General features: G+C 45.5%; 1 long non-coding RNA gene across 1 annotated transcript in view; it reads left to right on the top strand.

Annotated features, from left to right (window-relative positions):
- Positions 1-1,053: 1,053 nt before the first annotated feature.
- Positions 1,054-15,498, top strand: part of LOC108392218 (uncharacterized) — a 53,722-nt gene continuing 39,277 nt past the window's right edge. Inside the window, exon 1 of the long non-coding RNA XR_012126890.1 lies at positions 1,054-1,289. This is a non-coding gene — a long non-coding RNA (uncharacterized lncRNA). The remainder of the gene's footprint in view (positions 1,290-15,498) is intronic.

The following is a 15,498-nucleotide window of genomic DNA, read 5'->3' as shown; positions in this document are numbered from 1 at the left end:
AAAGTCTGAAAGTGTTTTTCTTCTTAGCACCAAGTATGTCAGTGTAAAGCCCTTAAATGAGCATGTGTGTGCACACTCACGCACGCGTGCACACACACTCACACGCGCACACACACGCACGTGCATGCAACCTTCCGACAGATGATACCAAACCTGACTTAGCCTTCTCCTTCACTGAGATGCAGACATTGGATTTTTTTTTCCTCTCCTAGCCCAGAATCCTAGGTGCTCAAGGATGCAATCTGTAAATCAATCCCCATGTCTTAAAGGTGACATTTCAACAACTGTACAGCCTGGAGCCTTTCAGGATCTTGGGCTCATTTTGTTCCTGTCAAATGTCTAACTTTTTTGAATAATTGATGAGTATCCAACTTTGTATCTTGCAGTACAGGATGAACCTTCTTCATTTTCTATGTGTCCTTATTTGAATACCTACTGTGTACTAGGCACTGTATCGTGCAGTGCGAATATCATAGTGGAAAGGACAGTCACAGCCTGAATCTGGAGTTCATACAGGGAGGAGGGAATAGATATCAAATAATGGGCTGCGCCAAAAGTTGTTAAATTTCAAGCATAATGATTGTTTTTTTTAAAAAAGGACCGTATAGGCTTCTTAACACATTTACCAAGAGGCCGTGATCTTGTCTTGGATGGATGGAGTAAGAGTAAATATCAAGGAACACTTCCTGGAGGAAGAAAATTTTGAGCTGGTATAGAATAGAGAACAAGAATATAGTTGGCCGGGGACTGATATTTCAATGGGCAGAAGCAGATTGTGTCAGTGGTGCTGGTGCACAAAGGAGTATGTTGTTTTTGAGGCAGTGAGAGAAAGCTCATCCTTGAAGAAAGTAGAGATACAGAACGGGTCTGATGAAATTGTCAAGGTCTGAAAAAAGCAGGGCTCTGTTAAGAACATTTGCTTTATCGATAAATAACATCAGTGGGAAGCTATTAAGGAGATCTGCATTTTGGACAGATGTGATCATCTGGCTACAGTGTGTAAGACAGACGTGGCGGGGGAGTAGTTTAAGCTGGGGGGGAAGGCAGCACAAATGCATAATAAACAAATGTCCTCGTTTATTTCCAAAGACAGGCTCTGAGTTCTGTGGACGCTAGAGATAGTGTAGAAAGACTTACTTTGAGCAATTAACTATATACTGGCACTGCTTTTCAGACCTAAGACAGAGAGCTAAGAGGTTTAGCAGAAGGAGCTCAAGAGCCAGCCAAGAAGAGAAGACGAGGATGGACAGACCAAGAAGAGCCTCCGAAGGCAAAGACTTGAGAGGCAGGTATGTACCATTTGTTCTTTGTTTTGTTTTTTAATTTTTATTTGGAGCCAGCAATTGAGAGTTTGTATTGTGTCAGAACTGCACCAAGTTCTTCATATGCATCACAGTTAATTCTCACGTCTACAGGGCATGCGGTATCATCCAATATTTTTTTACAAAGAAAGACCTGAAGGTTTAGAGGGAGAAACTTCCTTGAGGTGACACAATCTGTAAGACGCAGCACTTGATCCCAGTTCCTTCCAGTGGCAAATACTGGCTCTTCACTCCCACTTCCTTCTCTCCTCCTAGTTCTTATTTGCTCCATTCCTGTTATATTTGAGAACAATTTTGGTTCTCCTCTACTTTGACATAAATACGTAATAAGCTCCTAAGGGGTCTTAGAAATCAGATAGGTCAACTCTCTGTTTATACAGGAAAATAACATGAGACTTAGAAATATGCTGGGGTCCACTCAAGGTCCCCCAGCAAATATTTGGGCAAGTGAGGTATAGAACACAGTGTTTCAGCAAATGATACTTCTTGTTAATTTGGGAATTGTTCAGTGGTAAAGCTTTACTGAGCCTGGGCCTGGGTTGGCAGAGAGGGCAGTTCTTAAACGTTGGTGCTTGAACAGAGTCATCATCGAAGTGAGTTTGGAGAATGAGGGACTTAAATCTAGACAAGTATTTTATCCAGTCCTCCTTCTCCAGTGGGAGGAAAAAAATGTTACTTAACATGTATTAAATGTTGAACATTTTAGAACTTGAAGCTGTAATCATTGTTTAATTATTCACAGACTGCTTAGGGCCAAATGCTGTCTGCTGGGGCAAGAATGATTCTTTGGCTGCCCACAACTCCAATGCAGATAGGAAAACTGAATTTCACAGCAAAGGAATAGGCCCCGAGTAACCAGACCAGTGGACTAGTTGAGATTTCCAAAAGGGAAATTTGCATTATTTATACTTCAGATTATATATTGGTACCTAAAACAAAGCACAAAATACCTAGAAGATATTTGATCGATCTAGTCTTGTGTAATTAAATGCAATTAATATGTAGCTACTGCAGATTCTGGAACTAACGTATCCCTTAGCCATTCTTGTTGGCAGAGAAGCACCCACCACCATCCCAACCAGGAATGGTATCTTCTGGAGGAAGGGACCCAGCAAACTTTAAAACTCAAGGGCATCTCTTCATCTTTCTAACACTGAACAGTGGTATTGTGGAAGCTCAAGTTCTATCCAAATGCCAACACATGATTATTTAAGCAGAATTCTTTGCTCTCAGAGATGCAATCGATAGTCTAGGGGTGTACCTGGAAAGGAATTTTACTTCAATGCTGTAATTGAATTGATTGCATATTTTTGAGATAAAGAACATTAGCTTTTATAACTCGTGAGGAAATCTCTCCAAGCTGCTTTTCCTACATCTCTGTCATAAACCTCTCCTCTTTGATGAGGAGTAGATATTATTGAATTTCTGGCCTAACAATATGTATGTTCTTTTCAGTCTCTGGAGAGGCAGGAGGCCCCTCTTCCTGCTGGGTTATATTCTGACTGTGTTCTCTGACTGTTTTCTCCACGATGGAAAAACCTGCTTAGGGCTGTGGCTAGGAAACAAAACTCCAGGAAGTATTAAAAAAAAAGCAGGATAATGAATGTGTGGAATTTGGATTAAGCTGTAAAAGGTTTTAATTTCATCCGCTCTGTTTACTATTTGTGTGACCTTAGGAAAGTTTAATAACTTCTACAAGCCTCATGCACGTAACGTTTGTCAGCTCATCATGATTAACTGATATGCCTACAATATCCTAAGTAACTTGCATAGTCCCTGGGAACAAGCTGAATCCCACAGATATTGTCTTTTTTAAAAAATGTAATACCAAGCTTATATAACATTTTATCAATCCAGAACAGCTCACCTTATTTCAATAAGACACTGCAAAAACTTTAAAGGGAAGGCAGATAGGACAGAAGGTTGAGGAAGGTTTTCAACAAAGACCAGGCACAACCAACAATAACAGGGATTTGCCATAATCATTTCTAAAGATCTTCCCTTAGTAATGGGCTCTTGCACAATGGCTAAACATGAATTTGACAAACAGAATGATCGTTTTGGTCTGTGGGAGGTCAGAGAACAGCAGTGGGCCAGCAGGCCCTGGAGGGAATTTCAGTTGGGTAAATCTTTCAACCTCTCTGACAAGTGAAGTGTAGTCACCCTTGATAGAAACTGCCAATGGTACCTTCTGGATTTCCAAGGGCCACTACACAAGGGAACACCTTGGATGTTAATAGGCATCATTGTGTTTGTTTTGGGTATGGTAATGAGTGTGAGTAGATGAGTCCTTCCCTAGATTCTTACACATAATCACTTCTTGAATTGAGAAATGAGTTGTCTTACAAAGACCACAAGACTAGATAATGGAGTCAGAGCCCTTTATAGTAGCTGCTTGGGCTGGAGACCAAGGCCAGACTTTCAGCTTAGACCTAACTTGTTCAGAAGAAAAAACATGTAGTGCATAATATACACTGTGTATTTATTAGAGTCAGTGAACGTTTGCTTTAGTCTCTCCCCCTGGTCTCTATGCACACCCACAGTCTAGCAGGGCAAACCCACAATTGAATGCCTGCAGTGAACCACACTCATTAATTGTGCGGACATAGATAAGATCTCAGGAAGACTGGCATTTCTGTTATTTGACAATAAGGAAGAAAATATTGTATATGAATCGGTCTGCCAACTACCACCTGTGATGTCAAGATGAAGAAATGTCATCGAAAATCAAGGCCAAAAGCAGGAGTGAAAACCCCCAACAGTAAATAGCGAAGAAGGAGTCCTACTCAACTGTTGATAATAAGGATAATAATAATGGCAGCAGCCGGAGCATTCACACAGCATGTAAAGCTCTGTGGAGAGAGCTTTGCATAAACTCTTTTTTGTAATTCTCATGGTAAATCAATTGTGTTCATCATTTTACACATGACAACTGAGAAGGATCAAGTAGCTTGTCCCCTGGCACATCTCTGGGAAGTAATGGGGAAGGAATTTGAACTCATGTCTGTAAGATCTTTTACCTATGTTGTGGGTTTAGGTTAAGGATAAACTGGGTACGCTAGTTCAACACAGGGCCATTTGCCATTCAAGAGTTATTTTCTGCCTGCTGATCGTGTGGCTGACATTGGAATAAAAGATGAGGATATAAAGATGAATTCAACTCAGTGGTTCTCCCTCAAGTAGTCAGACAGGGAGGTCCAGTCCATAAGCCAATCACTTGAGACTATGTGGTAAGTGAGGCCAAAGGTGGGGGTCAAGGATGCCCTGGGAGCCCAGAGAGGGGGCTCTTCCCTGGCTTGAGTGGAAAGGCACCCCAGGGAGAAGCACTGGCTGAGTAAAATCACAGAGATGAAGAGGATTAAGTGAGGTACATGTGAGGATCGGGCGGTGACTGGCATGGTGGAGAGAAGACTGCAGGAGGTGTGTGGGGGGCGAGGAGGTGAGGAAGTGGGCCAGGTCAGATCAGGGAGCGTCTAGTGACTCAGCTAAGGAAGTCAGCCTGGATCCTGTGCGCACGCTGGAGGTTGGTGGAATGGTACAAGTAGGATTCAGTTCTAAAACCATCTCCGACTCCAGAGCGTAGGTTAGTCTGGGGGATGCAGGCCAAGATTAGAGACAGAATGTCTATGTGGGGAAGTGCGGGCATAGCCTGGGCAAGAGAGGGTGAAAGCTTGAGTTATGGCCCTTGTAACTGAGAGTAAGTTCATACGGTGTTTACGAGGTCAGTCGGCAGAACTCGGGGACTTCTTGGGGATGGGTTAGATGTGGGGGTGGGGAGAGCAGAGGTCACGGTCACCCTGGCTACGTGACTTTTGGGACATGGGGTAGCCTTAAGGGTAGCCCATGGGGAAGTGGAATCTTGAGGGTGGAGAAGTAGCATCATTGAAAAAGAATATATTTTCTCTGCAAGCATTTTGATCTTCTGACCACTCCTGAAGTCCTGCCTCCTCAGGATCCCTGTACGGGCCCAGGACTTCATGGACTGAAATGGAGGCTTTCCTCTCAACACTCATGGCTGGTCCACAAGGGATGGTCTGACTGTTTAATGTCTAGCTCGTGGCCTGGCCCTGTAGCCGAACCACAGCCTTCATCCTCAGAGGAATCAAGGTGTACAGCCATAGACCCCACCTCCTGCAGAGCCACCTGGCTTTTTCCAGCTTCTAGGTGCCATGATCCTTGGATAGTTGAGTCTTGCCTTCCCAGTATGGGAGTTTGCAACAAACATCTCTTTTTTAATCAGTTACTTTTAACCTGTGTGTATTGATATTCTGCCTTGTCAGTCCTAACAACTCATAGAAGTCTCGCTTTGAGCTTGCTTACCCTTCTCTGCCCACAACAGACTAGCTACTAGGGTTGACTCCTGGTTATCCTGGAGGGAAGCCTTCTTAGCCTGGGGTTTACTTGGGACTTCAGAGATTTTATGGTTCAAGTCCCTGCTCTGCACAGGCTCCAAGTACCCCCAACTTTCCAGCCCACAGGTCCTTTCAGATGCTCTCTGGCTTGGGGATCATCTCTGGCACAGGCGGCCCTGACTCTAATGAGAACACCCTGACTCCCATCCCCTAACCCAGTAGCAGCTCAAATAATTTTTCTAGATTCTGGGTGTGGTCTCTCATCCTTTGCTCCCCTCATCCTCAGAGGCAAATGCAGACTTTGCAAAGGAAGAGCCACCGAGTGGTGCCCAGCAGCAGAAAGAGACCATTGTCATGAGCTGTGGGGAGCAAAACCAAATGGACTGTATTCACCCCCAACCTCTAGAGCCTGCAGCTACAGAACCTAGTGAGTCAACACACACCCACATACACGCATGCAAAGCACACACACAACTGTTCAGAAAGGAACTCGGGGAAATTCTATAGAGTGTCTGCCCGGTTCAGTGGTCCGAAGGTATGAGGGTTTGCAAACTTCTGCAGACCTCTAGCAGTCTGGGGTCCCAGTCCCACTGAAGGGCCTCCAGCCCACTCCCTCAGAATGCCGAGCTCTGTTTCTCCTCCAGACCTGTGCATACACTGCCCCTTTTGTTGGCTGACCGTCCCCTCCACCTGCTTCCCATCCGTCAAACCACATTCCCTGATCCCTCCAGATGGGATTGCATGACCCTGCCTCAGTTCCCAATACGTGGCTCCGTTTGAGCATGTTTCGCCCTGTATTGTAGTAATGATTTCACCTTTCCATATGATGATTAAACTTTGAACTTAGGGGCCAAGACTTTAGCAGTTTACACAGGATGCTCCGTACAGTAAGTACTCAATTGTGGAGAAGGAGTGGGGGGCGGGCTCTGGCCCACTCTTCTCAGTCAGCATGACGCCAGTGGGAGAATAAGACCTCGCAGGGGCAGGGGAGCCTGAATTCAGATGTTGGTCCGCTATTCCCCAAAGAAGGCCCAGGCCTCCCTCCCTCAGACACCGGGCATGCCTTCCAGGTCAAGATGGCGGAGGGACGGCTCAGCTGCCACCTCCTCCAACCGCTTTGCCTCCCGCTCCTGGGACACACCACTGCCCAGTGTGGGCAGCTCCAGCCCGTCTCAGACACCAGCTTGTTGCTGAAGCCTTCCACTCACTGGGCTGGCTTCCCCAACCTCCACCAGCCACTCCAAGTGTGCCCATGTCTCAAGGATGCCCACCACATGCCACATTAGGAAGTTAGGGAGACACAGTCAGGTTTAACTTCCCTGCCCACTCCTTTCCTGGTTCCTCTAATATTGCTTTACATACAGATTTTTAAAAAACACACCCATCTCCTCCCTTGATTGGTACAGTGGGTATTATTTTTCCCTATTCCTAGATATCCCACTTGTCTCCTCTACTGAGGCACGCCCCCCAGGTCACATCACAGCAACATAATGACAATGTTGGTGCTAGGGTCTGCTTCTCCTGTAAGGCCCTTGAGAGCTCAAACCAAACCTTACTTTTCTTTACCATCTTGATAAGACTCTAGCACCAAAGCTTACGTCTATTTGCAATGGATACATATTTATGAAAAGAAATGGATGAAGTGATCTGGAATACAGTCATTAAATGAGGCGTGATTTAGCAGAGCAGCCATCTGCTAAGAGTATAGATATTTAATAAGCTTTTAAAGTATCTTTGATTCTTTAAAGTGGTCTTGATAACAATCTGTCTTTAGTTCAAAGGTAGAAGGAAGCATAAGAAATGAAAATGGATATAAAAATCATTGTGAACCATGATATGCTCCCTTGAATGTTAAGGAGAAGAAACGATGACAACATCACATGATGGGTGGGATGTGGAACAACCAGAACTCATATGTTTTTGGTGGGAGTAAAATGGTAAAAACCACTTTGGGAAACTATTTAATAGTTCCTTACTAAGTTATACCTTATGACCCAGCAATTTGACTCCTAGATATTCATTCAAGAGAATGGAAGACATAAATCTATAAAAAGCCTCGTATAAGGGTGTTTATAGCAACTTTAGTTGTAATAGTCAAACACTGGAGAAAGACCAAATATCCATCACTAGGAAAGTGGATAAAGAAAATTGTGATATATTCATACAATGAAATATTACTCAGCCAAAAAAAAGTGGGATAAGCTACATACATGCAACAACATGGATGAGTCTCAGAAATAATGTGCTGAGTGAGAGAACTCAGACCCAAAAGTCCGTACTGTATGGTATCATTTAGGTGAAATTCAAGAATACACAAACCTCACCTACAGTGATAGAACTCAGATTAGTGGTTCCCTCTGGGGTTGGAGAATTGAATGGGAAATGGCATAAAGGAACGTTTTTGTCGTTATGGAAACATTCTATGTCCTGGTTGGGGGCCAGTGAGGTCACACAAGTGTAGGTAATTGTCAAAACTGAGTCGAGGTACATTGAAGAGCTTTACACTGTATGTAAATTATACCTCAATTTAAGAAAATCGTTTTGGCTGCTTTTGTTTCTCAGCTCAAAGAAGAGCGAGGTTTTAGGGGAAGAAAAAGGCCTGGGGAAATCATGTGGTTCCACCCACTGTGTAGATGGAAAGATTGAGTCCCCAAAAGGAGAAGTGACATGTTCATAATCACACAGACTTGGTGGCTGAGGCAGGATTCAAACCCAGGGCCCTTCATACACAGAAGAGTTGGGAGCCTCACTGATCACTTCCAATGTGAATGCTGCACATTACTTCAACCCTGCACTCTCCTTGCTTGAAATGATCAATTAATTGGACCTCAGACTGCCTAGTGGGTCCTTCTATGCACCCAGACCTGCTCCATGGCCCATGGCTCCATGACCCCTTCTGATGGTACTTCCCCAATGGGGGGTGATTTCCCAAGCCTCATCTCCTTGAAGGCCAGAGCAGGGCTAGGCTAGCTGGAAGGAGCTAGAATTGCATTATCTCTGAAGAGTAGCCAGAAATCAGGAAAAGTGTCCTGGGACCAGATTCGGGAGAAACCCTGCTGCTGTCAGGAGAAAGCTGCTCCAGAGACTGGGAGAGGCCACTGAGTCAGACAGAAAATAGAATGAGGAGGAGAAGCCACCCATTACTCATATCACCTGTGCACGCAGGCTGGCCCACTTGCTCAGCTCTGAGCAGCCTCTGTCACTTACCAGGTTCAGGCTCTTCCTGGTGACCTCCATTCCCACTGCTGGCCCCTCACCCTTTGTATTAGCCAGACAGCACTTGGACCCCCACAAGAGTGGTGCGAAGGGTCCGTCAGGTGGTATGGGCTTTCCAGCCCCATCACCTCTAAAAGAGGCCGGAAAAGGGGCCCTGTTGCTCTGGAATGAAACATTCTTAATCATAAACATACCACGATGGGAATGCTTCCTGTAGGATCTAGATACAATGCTTATCAACTTACGTGGAATGCATTTGGCTGCTGGCTGATTTTGTGCCTCAGCTGCTCCTTTGTTCAGTAGAAGAACCCTCAGTAGGACATCGCCAGCTCTCCTTCCCTGGGGACCTGTGTATGGCCACTCCTACTGAAAGGCCTGGGAAGGCCGGCCATGAATTCCCAGTTGAAGGTTCTCTCTTGGAGAAAGGAAAGCAGGCTAACAGCTATGGCAAAAGCTTTTGTGAGCTCCAACAGGCATCTCTTATTTCAATGCCAGGCACTTAGTAGATGCTTTAAAAAGCATTGGCTGAGTTAAGAATGAGTGAACACTTGCTTTCTGGAATCTGTGGCTTTCAACTCAGTGTACTCTGAGGCAAGGATGCAGCTTGAGCTGTGGAGTCCGGCCATCTTGTATTTAAGGGCATGCTGTGTGTGAGGACAGCACGTGACTTCTCTGAGCCTCATTTTGCTCATTTTCTATATGGGAAAAATAATAATACTTAACTTAAAGCAGGTGCTTTTAGCCTGGAGTCTGGGGATCCTTAAGGAGCCTTTAAAATTGAATGTAATTTTTGGTACATATGCATTTTTATGAAGGAATAAATTTTAGATTTCATAAGATTCCTTAAGTAGGTCAGTGACTTCTTTAAAGAAAAAAATAAACCACTTGGGCCTTGAGCTTTTTTATGAAGGTGGAGATAACATATGCAGAGTGCCTAGCACGTGACAATCTATGGTAGTACTGTGCAATCCCAGGCTGGGTGGAGAGAGCCTTCTGAGCTGTGCACCAGGCTGTCCCAACGCCTGCAGCCCTCCGGATGTGCCCTTTGAGTGACCAGCTAGGTCATCTTAGGTAAACCCTTTCCTTTTTCCCACTTCAGTTTCTTGTCCATAACATGAAAAAGTTGTGCTTGGTGTTCACTGTAACCTTGCAGATGGTAACATCGTGACTCCATGCAGATGAACACCAACACAATGAGCTCTGGGCTTTATTTAACAGAGGGCTGAGGAGGGTGGCCTCTGCTCTTGGCCCCCAAAAATGTCTCAGTTCGTGGGCGGAACTCAGTTTTGGTGCACAGCCAAGTAAGAGCCTGGGAATGGGACTGGGGGGCATCCTCAGGACTGTGCAAGGAGCCGCCTGGATTGGGGCTGCGGGCTCCTCCATTGGGAAGGGGTGGTGGCCGCAATGTACCAAGGCTTTAGAGGCGCAAATGTGTTCAGGAGAGAGGCCACGTGAGGTCACAGCTCTCGGTGTGCTTCCGGTCGCTCAATCAGCTGCCAAAGGAAATGGAGATAAACACTCACGTTTGGAGGACAAACCACCAATTTGCATAGATTTAGACCAAAAAGAACCTCTTTGGTTCTCTGCCTCCTTGGCTGGCTTCCAGGGGCTCTTGAGGTCTCTCCTGAGAAAAGCACATGTCCTATAGAAACCTGGGTTAGGACAGCCTTTCAAAATCACCCTCTAGGTGGCTTTGGGGAGAGAAATAGGAGTCTGATCAAGGTTCCTTTGTTCAGCCAATTAAATATGAAGATCCAGCTGTGTTCCAGGCACCATTTTAGGTGCTCGTGAACAAGACCAACAAAAATCCCTGCCTCCAGTGGAGTGTGCATCCTAGTGGACGGGTAGAGACCATAACCTTGCGAAGCACATGCATTAGATAGAGCATGAGACGGGGACACGGAGGTCAGTCCAGGGTGGGACAGCGGGGTAGAAAGTAGGCTGCAACTTTCAATAGGGTGATCAGGGTCAGCCTGAGATGGGGACATTTGAGCCAACAGACAAAGGAAGGCTGTAAGGAACTGTGTTCAGGCATAAGGAACAGAAAGTGCCAAGATCCTTGGTCGGAGGATGCCCGCATGAGGAGCAATGTGTCTCTTGTTCATCCCCCCAATGAGCTGATGTGGGTGGGGGGCTAGAATGATTGAGGTCTAAGCCCTAGGGTGCCAGTCCAGCTTCCCTTCAACTCCTGACCCACTGATGTATTTGAAGTAAGTGGAAATCTCAGGGGGTCAAATATTTCCTGACCCCCTGCCTAACTGCACCATAAATTAACATATTCTTGTGAAAGAATAGAGCCGCCCCCCAAAAGATCTCCCAACCCCACGACCTGTGAATATGTTATCTTACATGGCAAAAGGGACTTTGTAGATGTAATTATCCCAGATTATCCATGTGGGTCTGATGTAATCACAAGGTGCTCATAAGAGAAAGGCACTAGGGTCAGAGTCAGAGGGGAGGCGACAGAGGGGACAGAGGTCAGAGTGACACTGGGCAACAAGCCAAGGACTACAGGTGCCTCCAGAAGCTGGACAAGGGAAGGAATGCATGCTTCCCTCGAGTCTCCAGCATTAAAGCAGTCCTGCAACACCATGGCTGTAGGCTTACACCCATTCCTGACTTCTGATCTCCAGATCCGCAAGATGTGACATTTGTCTTGTAAGCTGCTAAGTTCGTGGTAAGTAGTTAACAGCAGCAAAGGGAAATTAACATAATTCTGAAATTACATTATTTAATGGAAAACATGCATAGTATTTACATGGTGCAGGACAGTGTTCTAGCCTTTTACAAATAACAATTCGTCATTTAATCCCCATAAGAATTTCTCAAGGCAGGTACTCATGGCATTTCCATTTTACAGAGCTTTCAAGCCCAGGGCACTTAAATAATCTGTCCAGGGTCGCACAGCTCTAAGTGGCACAGTCAGGGTTTGAATTCAGGTTGTGTGGCTCCACGGGCAATGCGTTTCTGCTCCGACTGAATTTCTTACATCGGCCTTTGTGACCTCAACCAGATCCCTGCCTTCCTCAAGCCTGGACAGTCCTTTCGGTCTGCTTTTTGGTCTATACAGTGGACCATGGACAGTGCTCAGAAAAGACCTCAGAAACCACTAAATCAATACGGAAACATTTGGTTTCCATTTCTGAGGGAAATAAAGAGGTAAAGAGATAATCAATCTTTTGTTTCAATTTTATAATGCAACCCAGTATTTTTATAGAGATATATTTCACATATCATTAAATTCACTCTTTTAAAATCACTGGCTTTTAATATATTCTTAAGGTGGTGCAACTCTCACCGCCAATTTCAGAACATTTCTGTAACCCCCCAAAAGGAAAGGCATACTTGCAAACATTTTCCCATTTCTCCATCCCCAACCCCTGAAACCACTAGTCTACTTCTCTCTCTGAATTTGCTTATTCCGTAAATTTTATACAAACAGAATTCTACAAATGGTGACTTTCTGTGTGTGGTTTCCTTCACTGAGTGTAATATTTTGTCCCTTTTTATGGCTGTATAATATTCCATTGTGTGGCCATAACCCAAATGTGTTCATATATTTGTCAGTTCATCAACACTGAGGTTGTGGATCCACCTGGGGGGGAGGGTTGGTTTTCTCTGTCCTAAGGGGGAACAGGAGAAGGTACAGAAGCACATTGTCTTAACTCTGTCTCTCTCATATGTCATGCAAACCTGACCATGCCTGGCCCCTCTCCGGGCCTCAGTTTCCCCATCTTTAAAAGGAAGGACTTCAAGAGATAGGGATGCATAGACTCTCAAAGGGAATAACTTCATGGTCCCAAGTCCCAGGCTGATGTGCCTTTATGGGGATTATTTATGCTGGACCCACTGAAATGCACTATGTTCCACTGACTTACAGTATGCCATTTGTATGGATTGCCAACACTGAGCAAAATACTGATATCTTTTAAATGGAATATGATATGTAATTCTTCATGACCCTTTTTGCTTTTGACATTTGCTTTAAATGGAATTATACAATGCCTTTGAGGGTAAGTTGGATACCAAAGTTCTGTCCAAAAGCTCCAGGAACCAAAGGTTTTGGGCACCTACTTTTGTCCATAACAAAGAAAAGCTACTGAAACCTTTACAAATAATAATAATGAGGAAGGACTTGCATCACGGGTTCACCAAAACTCTTCCAACTTCATGTCTGTACCAACCCTGACTTGTTGCAGCTCCAAGAAGATGTGTTCTCATGCTTCAGTGTGAAGCCAAGAGTCTCAGGGCCATGTTGCCCACAGGTCCAAGTGCACCCCAAAGGACATGTCACCCAGGAGCATTGCTTGGGAAAGCAGCACAATTACATCCATTCTGGTAACACATTCAATAAATGCTGTTTTCATTCCAAATACAGTGGCAGGAATCAGTGAGGCAATGGCCTTTCCCTGCCCCGATGCAAGTTAAAAATATTGCCTGCTTCTTTGCTAGCTCCCATCTTAGCCCTGCACATTTAAAAATACACCCGTCAGTGCCTCTGCATTTGAAAATGTATTTTGCATCTGATAATTATGATGCATTTAAAGGGCAAAATTAGAAAGCACAAAATTAGGCTGGCAGGCTTAATTAGCCCATTCTTTTTTTTAATGGGTGGAATTTGGGCAACTGTCTGCTGGAGGGGCACAAAGACCCCTAATGGGAACGGTGGAAATTCACGGGCGTCTCTGTCAACCCAGTCACTCAGCAAGCGGGATGGTGGATGAACTGCACAGAGAAATGTGAGACCCACGAAGCAAGAAGATTACACCCTCTTGTCAAGAAAATGACATGAATGAGATCACAAAGTAGTCTATCAGGAGATAATAGAGGGCCGCGCACACGGCTTCCCAGACGCCTGATGTAATCACGGAGGCAACATGGGTTTATATGTAAAGAGATGAACTCTATGTTTGCCAGCATAATTACCACCTATATCTGCACCTAAAGATCACTGCCCGCCCCCCGAGCTCTGGTCTTGCTAGCAATTTTTGAATACCTTCTTCTGTACATGGTAGCTGCCCTCTGCTCCCAGGTTCCTCAGCTATTCATGGAGGGGTGTACTGGGCTGGCCAGGAACGCTCTGGAGACTTTCCAGGACCGTCCAAGCATTGCATGCTGGATTCTCTGCAATTTGATTCCGCGTCACTGATAAAGTTATCTTAATAGCTGCACTGAGCTCTCTCTGCACCCAGAGGGTGGATCCATCCTGGGCACTCAAGAGGGAGTTTCTCTTTGCCAGTCACCACGGCCCTTCACAAGCCGTGACAGGCCACGGGAAGCAGGCGAAGTGGTCCCAGGTATGAGTCACCTCGATGAATCAGACATGTCCCTGCTTTTTTTTCTAAGCTGTGGGTTTCTTCTCAACACAGACTGTGTTGTTCTTTTTGCAGCCAGATCTCGAAGCCCTCTGCACACTGGGCAAGGAAGCCCTGCCTTGCTGTGTCCTTTAGCTAGAACCCAAGGTGGGGTGCCCCTGCTTCGGGCTGCATGGAATTTTCTGAAACCATCTATGGGACAGCTGCACAGCTATGCAAAGGGTCTGAGATCTGAGTTTGAACCTAGAGTCACGAGACCTGCGTGGTCTCAGGCCAGACACTTCCCTCTCTGAGGTGAAACCTCCCATTTCCAGAATTACTGTAAAAATTCATTGAAGAGAATGGTTCTCAACCAGGGGCCATTGTGCCCCACCCCCTGCCACCAGGGGCAATGTTTGGGGACATATCTGTTTGTCACAGTGATTGCCATTTTCCCCACCCTGTATTTGACTTTTGGTGCTGCAGAAAAATCCTTCAAGTGGTTAACAGTCGGTCAAAGTTCAGGCATTCATTTTCAGTATTTCAAAATCTTTAGAAGGAAAATGTGTACAACCCCAAATTACACAGAGAGACAGGGGAATGAGAGTGTACCCTTGCTCTTTTCATACTGTCAATGTTATATATATTTTTAACCTCGTTAACACATCTTGGTGACAATTTTTGGCTATTTCCTTCCAAAGAGCCAAAACAGAACAACAGAAAGACCAGCTAGCTCACTAGAAAGCTGTAAAATATTTCCATTTCTGAAGTCTAGCGATCAGAATTTGCCCAGCTCTTCGCTGAATTGCTTTACTCAGAGTGCAGGCGGATGATAGAATGGCAACTTCAGCCAGGTGTCCCGAGAGAGAGAGACAGGAAGGGCACAGAGGCATACAACCTGCAGGCCCTGGGAAGGACGGAAGGCATCAGCCAGGTGTGCGGAGGAATCTGCGTGCAGAGAAGCTTGCCCTGGACAGCAGACGGGGCTCCTTTGGAAGTAGGAAGACACACAGCATTCGGATGGGGTGTAAGGCAGAAAGAAGAAATGAGCAGGACCCCAGCATGGGGTAAGCGGAGCCCAGGCAGTGCTGAAAAGACTTGCCCCACCCCAGGTTTTCAGGGTGCTTGATTTACCATTCAGGTGAGTGCAGCTGCAAGGAGGGACTGCCGCTCGGGCCCAGCAGGGAGAGGCCGGGAGAGCGTGAACCAGAAGGAAGAGGACTGTTTGCAGACTAGACTGTTACATTGGATTGGACATAGTCGCCCTCATTCCTCCCTGCATAAAGCAGTTGTCTATTTCAGATGGATTACCAC

Source organism: Manis javanica, chromosome 17, assembly GCF_040802235.1.
Source record: "Manis javanica isolate MJ-LG chromosome 17, MJ_LKY, whole genome shotgun sequence".
Classification (NCBI taxonomy): Eukaryota; Metazoa; Chordata; class Mammalia; order Pholidota; family Manidae; genus Manis; species Manis javanica.
This window is presented reverse-complemented; position numbering and strand designations above follow the sequence as displayed.